The sequence below is a fragment of the Gossypium hirsutum genome, chromosome A10, assembly GCF_007990345.1.
Source record: "Gossypium hirsutum isolate 1008001.06 chromosome A10, Gossypium_hirsutum_v2.1, whole genome shotgun sequence".
Classification (NCBI taxonomy): domain Eukaryota; kingdom Viridiplantae; phylum Streptophyta; class Magnoliopsida; order Malvales; family Malvaceae; genus Gossypium; species Gossypium hirsutum.
This window is the reverse complement of record NC_053433.1, coordinates 10,322,981-10,333,190: the sequence shown is the minus strand read 5'-3', so window position 1 is coordinate 10,333,190 and position 10,210 is coordinate 10,322,981.

Genomic DNA, 10,210 nt, shown 5'->3' with positions numbered 1-10,210 from the left:
CTAGCTGATTTAGGTGCTAGCATTAATTTGATGGCATATAAAATGTTCAAACAACTTGGTCTTTGGGAACCTAAACCTACTAGGATGAGTAGTCAATTAGCGGATAGATCTGTTAAATCTCCTAGGGGTATTATAGAAGACGTACTCGTAAAAGTAGATAAATTTATATTCCCTGTTGATTTTGTTGTGCTTGACATGGATGAAGATATGGAAGTACCCTTAATTTTAGGATGCCCATCTCTAGCCACTACTAGAGCTGTAATCGACATGGGTGACGGTAAATTGGTACTTAGAGTAGGTGACGAGGATATTATCTTTAAAATTTACGATGCTATGAGATTCTCTAGGGAACAGGATGATCCATGTTATTTTATTGACTCTATTGATCATATTACTCAAGACTCTTTTTAGGAAATTGTACAAGAGGAGATGAAGGAACCGTATCCAGCTCAAGACGAGGAGACAGGTGAGAAACCTAATGACCATTCATCAAGACAAGTAGAATATGAGGGCATTAAGATAAACGATGAACTTAAGCAAAAAACCCTCTATTGAGGAACCTCCCAAACTGGAACTTAAACAATTACCAAACCACTTAGAGTACGCATTCCTTGGAAATAATTCTACATTACCAGTTATTATTGCTTCTAACTTACAAAGCAAGGAGAAAGAGGAATTAATCTAAGTATTAAAAGAACATAAAAAGGCCATAGCTTGGAAAATTTTTGACATTAAAGGAATCAGCCCTTCTTTTTGCACCCACAAAATTTTGATGGAAGATGAATACAAACCGTGTGTGCAAGCTCAAAGACGTCTGAACCCCAACATGAAGGAAGTTGTAAAAGCCGAGGTAATTAAACTTTTAAATGCTGGAATTATTTATCCTATTTCTGTCAGTTCTTGGGTAAGTCCAGTGCAGGTTGTCCCCAAGAAAGGAGGCATGACGGTTGTGACCAACGAGAAGAATGAATTATTCCCAACAAGAACAGTCACAGGATGGAGAGTTTGCATAGACTACACGAAACTGAATGATGCCACAAGAAAAGATCACTTCCCCTTGCCATTCATTAACCAAATGTTGGAAAGATTATCCGGACACATGTATTACTGCTTTCTAGACGGACTCTCTGGGTACTTCCAAATCCCAATAGCTCCTGAAGATTAAGAAAAGACGACATTTACATGCCCATATGGTACGTTCACTTATCGTAGAATGCCTTTTGGATTATGTAATGCTCTTGCCACTTTTCAACGCTGTATGATGGCCATATTCGACGAACTCGTGGAAGATATCATGGAAGTATTTATGGATGATTTTTTGGTATTCGGTAACTCTTTCCATCTTTGCCTTAAAAATTTAAAATGAGTTTTAATAAGATGTGAGGAAACAAACCTTATGCTTAACTGGGAGAAGTGTCACCTCATGGTTCAAGAAGGTATTGTATTAGGGCATTAAATTTCTAGCAAAGGGATTGAGGTGGATAAATCTAAAATAGAAACAATCAAAAAATTACCACCTCCTAGTTCGGTTAAGGCTATTAGAAGCTTTTTAGGACATGCTAGTTTTCATAGAAGATTTATTAAGGATTTTTCTAAAATAGCTAAGCCTTTGACTAAATTGCTAGAAAAATATATACCTTTTAACTTCGATTAGGAATGTTTAGAAGCATTTAATACTTTAAAGGATAAATTAATTAATGCTCCAATCATAATTGCACCTGATTGGAACTTTCCTTTTGAACTAATGTGTGATGTGAGTGACTTTATAGTGCAGTATTGGGACAGTGAAGAGACAAGCATTTTCAACCTATCTATTACGCCAGCAAAACTTTAACGGCTGCACAAGAAAATTATACTACTACGGAAAAAGAGTTGCTAGCTGTGGTTTTTGCATTTGATAAATTTCGATAGTATCTTATATTGTCTACAGTTGTTGTTTACACTGACCATTCCGCCCTTTGCTACCTTTTAACTAAAACTGATGCAAAACCTCGACTCATTCGATGGATTCTCCTATTGCAGGAATTCAACTTGGACATTCAGGATAAGAAAGGAGCTGAAAATCTCACAGCTGATCATCTTTCCAGGCTTGAGAAATCCAATACCGGAGAACTAGATGATGTTGAAATAAATGATTCATTCCCTGAAGAACAATTTTTCATTATATCTAACTCCGAGGTACCTTGGTTTGCAGACATCGCGAATTTTTTAGCTGCTAACATTATCCCAAAAGGGTTAACACACCAGCAAAAGAAGCGATTCTTTAATGATGTGAAAAACTACTTTTGGGACGATCCATTTCTATTTCGCAGATGTGTAGATCAAGTCATTAGAAGATGCATTACAAGATCAGAAACATCAAAAATATTGGAACACTACCACTCAGGGCCAACCGGAGGACACTATAGTGGAACTAAGACCGCACACAAAATACTTGAATTAGGTTTTTATTGGCCTTCATTATTCAAAGACGCTATCAGGTATGTTACTTCATGTGACAAATGCCAACGGACAGGTAACATATCTAAACGTGATGAAATGCCTCAAAACTATATGCTTTCATGTGAAATATTTGACGTTTGGGGTATCGATTTCATGGGCCCATTCCTCATTTCATTTGGGAATAAATACATCTTAGTAGCAGTTGACTACATGTCCAAATGGGTAGAAGCCCAAGCTCTACCTACTAATGATGCTAGAGTGGTAGTATGTTTCCTTAAAAATCTCTTCTAGAGATTTGGAACATCTAGAGCAATTATCAGTGACAGGGGCACTCATTTTTGTAATACCCAATTTGAAAAAACCCTTAAGAAATATGGAGTTCATCATAGAACAGCCACCCCATACCATCCTCAAACTAATGGACAAGTTGAAGTAGCAAACTAAGAAATCAAACGGATCCTTGAAAAAATAGTAGAGTCAAACAGAAAAGACTGGACAAAAAAAGTAGACGATGCCTTATGGGCTTACAGAACTGCTTTTAAGACTCCCATCGGGACATCACCTTACAAACTTGTTTATGGAAAAAGTTGTCATCTACCATTCAAACTAGAGCATAAAGCTTTTTGGGCTATTAAATTTCTAAACCTTGATCCCAAACTTGCAAGAAAAAATAGGTTGATGCAGCTGAACGAGCTTGATGAATGGCGAGCCAATGCATACGAAAATTCATGCCTATACAAGGAAGAAACAAAGCGGCACCATGACGTTCATTTAAAGCAATGAAAACAATTTGAAGTTGGAGATCTCGTCTTACTATACAACTCAAGACTTAAATTTTTTCCCGGAAAACTAAAATCACGATGGTCAGAACCCTTCGTAATTCAATCTGTTCTTCCATATGGCACAATAGAGGTAAGTCACCCATCATACGGTACTTTCAAAGTAAATGGACATCGTCTCAAACTTTATAATGGTGAGAATTTTAAAGTCGATGGAGAGGAGCTACGGCTCCACAAACTGCCCTGAATAAACCTACAAGGTAACAATTAAGCTTAGACTATAAACAAGCGCTTCTCGGGAGGCAACCTGAATACTAACGGTTTTAAATTATTTACATTTCAAGTTTAAAACAATTAGGTCACTAACAGAGTACTTAAAGCATAGGTTCCCAACTCCACACGGTCGTGCTTAAGGTCGTGTGACCAACACGGATAGATACATGGCCGTGCGATATGGCCGTGTAGAAACAGGGTAGAAGATTTCCCTAAACACGGGCTGCGATAAAACGCCATGGCCATGTGAAATGGCCGTGGTCGAATCTTCCAAATAAACAGGGGCGTTTCACACGCCCGTGTCTAGTATCCATGGACAACATTGTCAGAATGACACGGGCGTGCGAAAACCTACACGATCGTGGGAGAAGCGAACCACGCCAGAAACGGCCGTGCGACACGATCTTGTAGCCACACGGCCTATACACACGGGAGTGCGAGAAGGTCGTGTGAGGATAGAACAATTCACGACGAACATGGACGGGACACGAACCACACGGGCGTGTGCACAGGCCGTGCCACTTGGAAAATTAGAATAATTATCTTATTTTATTTTCCTTTCATCAAGTTTTTGAGATTCAATTATTTTTTAAGATTCATTTGTTTTCCTTTTAAAAACGGCGTACCTTCAGAGTAAAGCTTGCCATCCAGAGTTATCTCCAATACTCGATCTTGTCAATCCAAGAATATCATCCATTCTTAATAAATGAAGTTTCACTTCTTTCCCTATCTTAATTTTATATACTCTAATATCTATCTTTGTACATTGAGGGCAATGTACGTCTTAAGTGTGGGGGGTTATTTATTTCATTATCAGAAAAATCCCTGAATGACTGCCTTGTTCTCTTAAAAAGCTCTCATATTATATTTAGGATAAATTTTAATTGATTTATGATTTTGATTGATATATCTTGAATTAAAACATAGACATTTTTGCATTGATTGTTTAAACTTTAAGACATTAGAGAATCAAGCATGATAAGTTGATTTTTAAGAATTTAAAATTATAGGTTGTTTCCCCAAAGTTTAGGTATTACTTCGAATTGGAATTCACAAGTCTTAACATCCAAAAGCCATAATTTTTTGTAAAATTTTTGAGCCTTCTAAGCATCTATTTATTCTTTCATGCTCACTTTTATTATTGCTTTGAGTGCGTCAGTATTGAACTGTTATTCTAGAACTTGCTTGATTATGCATGTCGAGACCACACCATTTGATTTGATATGTCAAAATGATTAAGGCACTTAGGATTAACCCACGCATGCCATGAAAAGTCTACCTTCACGATTAACCCCTAGTAAACCCCCTTGAGCCTAACAAGCCATTTCTTGTATTACCCTTAGTATTAACCTTTAACCCATTATTGTTGAAATCCCCTAAATTAATCCCTATTTTTGTCGAGATTTGAGTTGAATGGATTGCTTAGCTATGTTTTGTTCTTAATAGTTAGTCTATATTGTTTTAATTTGTTCTTAAAAAAACATGTATACATATTAGTAGTGATCTTCTGTTTGTAAACTTCAGAAGTTAAATTCCATAGTCTGAGAAGAAGCTCTGCTGCACGCAAGTAATGATTAACTCTTTTTCTAGTTAGGTAATTTTTCAATTCAATCTCGATTCTAACCCTTTCTTTCAGCTTGTGACCACACCTCCTAACCAAGCCTCACTACAACCCTGTAAAGACCTTTTGATTGATGTATCATCTTAAATTATAGTGGTGGAGATTTGATTTTCACGCAAGCCTATGGTAATGACTTTTCATTATTGACTATTGAGTGCTTCATTTATTTTCCTTAAACACCTCGAGTGACTTGAGTGAATCTTTAGTGAGGATGTAAAACTTTGTGATATTCTGAATCAAAGGTAATTACTTAGATGAGGGAGACACCTATGTTTGCATGATTAAAATGCTCAACTTGGAATGTTTGAAACTTTTATGTTCTTTTAGTTGAATTCTCAATGTATGATTACTTATGGATTAATGTGAGATATTATCGATAGAAATTATAAGTTGAGAAGAATTTATTTTGATTATGAGTTGAGAATTTTGCTTGAGGACAAGCAAATGCTTAAGTGTGGGGGTATTTGATAAACCATAAATTATACATATTTTTACCCCATGTTTAACGCATTTTATGGATGATTTCTCATTAGAATTGGTGAATTCGATGCTCCGAATGCTTTAATTTCATGTTTTATACTTAGAAGAGCATAGGAGAGTGAAAAGAACGAGAAACGGGCCAAAAACAGAGAAAATGGGCCACAGTACGAAATCAACACTGCCTGAACCTCTTTACACGGGCAGACCACAAGGCTATGTCAATTTGGCAAGCTCGAGCATGGCCTGAAGTAATCGAACACGAGCGTGTTACACGGGCATGTCCCTACCGAGCCCAAGTTGAGTCCAATTCAAAAAAGGCCAATTTTGAGGGCTTCTAGGCATTCCAAAGCCTATAAATACACCCTAGAGAAGGAAGAAAAGGAAGACAGAGAAGGGGAAGTAAGGAATTACTCCAAGGAAGCCGATTGATCCATCTCAGAAGCCGGATTCATCATCAAGACTGAAGATCTCTCCTCAATTTTCCTTTAGGAGTTTGAGGTTTTCTTTATGTTTTGTATTCTTAATTCTTCTGAGATGTTTTCTTATTTAGTTATGAAGTAAAACCCCTAAATACCTAAGGGGAATGAAACCTAAGACGAATCTTGTTATTATTTTCTAAATCGTATGATAAATATTTAACTTGTTCTTAATTATGTGTTCTTAATTCTTGTTTTGATATCCCAGGATACTGATTCAAGACATGCTCTTATTCAGAAGAGGAATAGACCATGTCTAAGAGTACATTTGTCATAATTAAGCGGAGTTGATTGCGCGCCTAGACATAGGGTGACAAGATTTTGTCGGATTAGGGTGAAACCTAATAAGGGGATCCATAGATCGAGTTAATGCAACCCTAGAGTGTTAATTAGAGAAAAGTCTCGGTTATTCAATCTAGGTATTAGACGTTATTAGTCTTGAATAAGGATAATAACATAACTTAGGGATCTCTACGGAACAAGTTGAATGAATAAATCGTCCGATTCGGAGCCAGAATAACAAGTAAAGTCTAGGTGGATTTTTCCTTAGGTATTGTCTTAAGTTAATCGATTTTCCCTAAAAGAAATTCCCCAATTCTTTTCTCTGTGCATTCTTATTTTAGGTAATTAGTTAATTAAAACAAAACCGCTTTATTCTTAAGCTAGATAATAAAAAGACAGTCATTACTAGTACTTTTAGTTCCTTTGGGTTCGACAATCCAGTCTTGCTAAAACTATACTACTGTTTGATAGGTACACTTACCTACATCGCGATAATAGTTAGTTTAAGAACGAGTAATTATAAATTTCTAAAACCTGTCACAAAATCACGCGATCAAGCAAGATGACTCCTACTATTTTATTGATTCTATTGATCATGCTACTCAAGATTCGTTACAGGAAATCGTTCCTAAGGACACGTTGGAATTGTGTCTTGCACAAGGAGAGGAGGTAAATGACGATTATTTTGTGTTAGGTAAGGCAAAAGCTGAATTAAATTCTAATGAGTCTTCACTGCGATAGAAGAACTATGAGGGTATTGAGGTAAACAATGAATTAAAATTAAAACCCTCTGTTGAAGAATCTCCTAAATTGGAATTCAAGCAATTACCAAATCACCTAGAATATGCGTTTCTTGGAAATAATTCCATATTACCAGTAATTATTGCTTCAGATTTACAGCCAACCGAGAAGGACGAGTTACTTCAAGTATTGAAGGAGCATAAAAGAGCTATAGCCTAGAAGATTTCTGACATAAGAGGGATCAATCCTTCTTTTTGGACACATAAAATTTTAATGGAAGATGTATATAAACCTTGTGTGCAAGCTCAAAGACGATTGAATCCTAACATGAAAGAAATCATAAAAGCTGAGGTAATTAAACTTCTAGATGCTGGAGTTATTTATCCTATTTCTGACAGTTCTTGGGTGAGTCTTATGCAGGTTGTCCCTAAGAAAGGAGGCATGACTGTGTGGCTAATAAGAAGAATGAATTGATTCCAACACGCACAGTCAGGGGATGGAGAGTTTGCATTGACTATAGAAAGTTGAATGATGCCATGAGAAAAGATCACTTTCCCTTACCATTCATTGATCAGATGTTGGAAAGATTATCTGGGCATATGTATTATTGCTTCCTAGATGGACTCTCTGGTTACTTCCAAATCCCAATAGCTCCTGAGGACTAAGAGAAAAGGACATTTACATGTCCATACGGTACGTTTGCTTATCTACGAATGCCTTTTGGATAATGTAATGGTCCTGCAACTTTTCAGCGATGCATGTTGGCCATTTTTGATGAACTAGTAGAAGACATTATGGAAGTATTTATGGACGACTTGTCGGTATTCGGTAACTCTTTTCATCTTTGCCTTAAAAATTTAAAACAAGTTCTAATAAGATGTGAGGAAATGAACCTTGTACTGAACTCAGAAAAATGTCATTTCATGGTTCGTGAAGGTATTGTGTTAGACCACAAAATTTCTAGTAAAGGGATCGAGGTTGACAAAACGAAAATTGAAACTAAAGAGAAATTACCTCCCTCTAGTTCAGTTAAGGCCATTCGAAGCTTTTTAGGACATGCTGGATTTTATAGAAGATTTATCAAGGATTTTTCTAAAATAAGCCTTTAATGAATTTACTAGAAAAAGAGGTGCCTTTCGATTTCAATCAAGAATGTTTAGAAGCATTTAACACTCTGAAAGATAAATTAATTAATTCTCCGACTGTAGTTGCACCTGATTGGAATTTACCTTTTGAACTAATGTTTGATGCGAGTGATTTTGCGGTAGGTGCAGTTCTTAGACAGCGAAGAGACAAGCATTTTCAACCGATCTATTATGCTAGCAAGACATTGATAGCCGCACAAGAAAACTATACGATGACTGAGAAAGAATTATCGGTTCTAGTTTTTGCATATGATAAATTTAAACCATATTTACTATTATCTAAAGTTGTCGTATACACTGACCATTCAGCTCTTCGATATCTCCTCTCTAAATCAAATGCAAAACCTCGACTAATAAGATGGATATTATTGTTCTAGGAATTCGATTTAGAAATTCAAGATAAAAAGGGAGCAGAAAATGTTGTAGCAGATCATCTGTCCAGATTAGAAAACCCACATCTTTAGGAGCTTGAAGAACATGAGATAAATGACTTGTTCCCTGAAGAGCAACTCGTTGCTATATCTAACTCTGAGGTACCTTGGTTTGTAGACTGATAAACCGTAATTTATACATATTTTTATCCTATGCTTAGCACATTTATGGATGGTTTCTCCTTAGATTTGGTGAATTCAATGCTCCTAATCCTTTAATTTCATGTTTTATACTAAGGTGAGCATAGGAGAGTGCAAAGAGCGAGAAACAGGCCGAAAACATAGAAAATGGACCCACATGGGAAATCAACACGACCTGGACTTCCTCACACGGGCGTGTCACACGGTCGTGTCCATTTGGTAGGATCAAAGCATGACTTACACGGGTAGACCACATGCCCGTGCCTGTTCAACAGCCTTGACCACGGGCCAGAGTAATCGCACATGGGCGTGTCCCTGCCGAGCCCAAGTATAACTCTATTCAGAAAAGGCCAATTTTGAGGGCTCTTAGGCATTCTGAAACCTATTTAAACACTTGAGGAGGCACTTAGGAGGGAGGACGCAGAGGAGGAGGCAAGGAATTACTCAAGGAAAGCTGATTGGTCCATCTCAGAAGCCGGATTCATCATCAAGACTGAAGATCTCCCTTCAATTTCCATTCAGGGGTTTTGGGTTTTCTTTATGTTTTTTATTCATTATTCTTCTGAGATGTTTTCTTCTATAATATTGAACTAAACCCCCTAAATTCCTAAGGGGAATGAAAGCTAAGACAGATCTTATTATTATTGTCTGAATTGTATGATAAATATTTGACTTGCTCTTAATTATGTGTTCTTAATTCTTGTTTTAATATTCTAGGATATTGATTCGAGTTAATGCTCTTATTCAGAGGAGGAATAGACCCTGTCTAAGAGTAAATTTTTCATAATTAAGTGGAGTTGATTGCACGCCTAGAGATAGGGTGATAAGATTTTGCCAGATTAGGGTGAAACCTAATAAGGGGATCCATAGATCGAGTTAATGCAACACTAGGGCGTTAATTAGGAAGAGATTTCAATTAATCAACCTAGGGTTAGACATTATTAGTCTTGAGAGAGATAATAATACAACTCAAGTCAAATGAATAAATTGTTTGATTCAGAGTAAAATAACAAGTGAAGTCTAGATGGATTTTTCCTTGGGTATTGTCTTAATCAATCGAGTTTTCCCAAAAGCTTTTTTCCAATTTTCTCTCTGTGCACTTTTAGTTTAGTTAATTAATTTAGATAAATAAATCCCTTAATTTTTAGGCTAGATAATAAAAAGAAAGTAATTACTAGTACTCTTGGTTCCTTTGGGTTCGACAATCCGGTCTTGCTAAAGCTATACTACTGTTCGATAGGTACACGTGCCTTCATCGTGATAATAATTAGTTTCAAGAACGCTTAATTATAAAGTTTTAAAGCCTATCGCGAATATCACGTATCAAGTTTTTGGTGCCATTGCCGGGAAACTAGGATATTAGGAACACTCAATTTTTATTACTTTAGCCATTCTACTT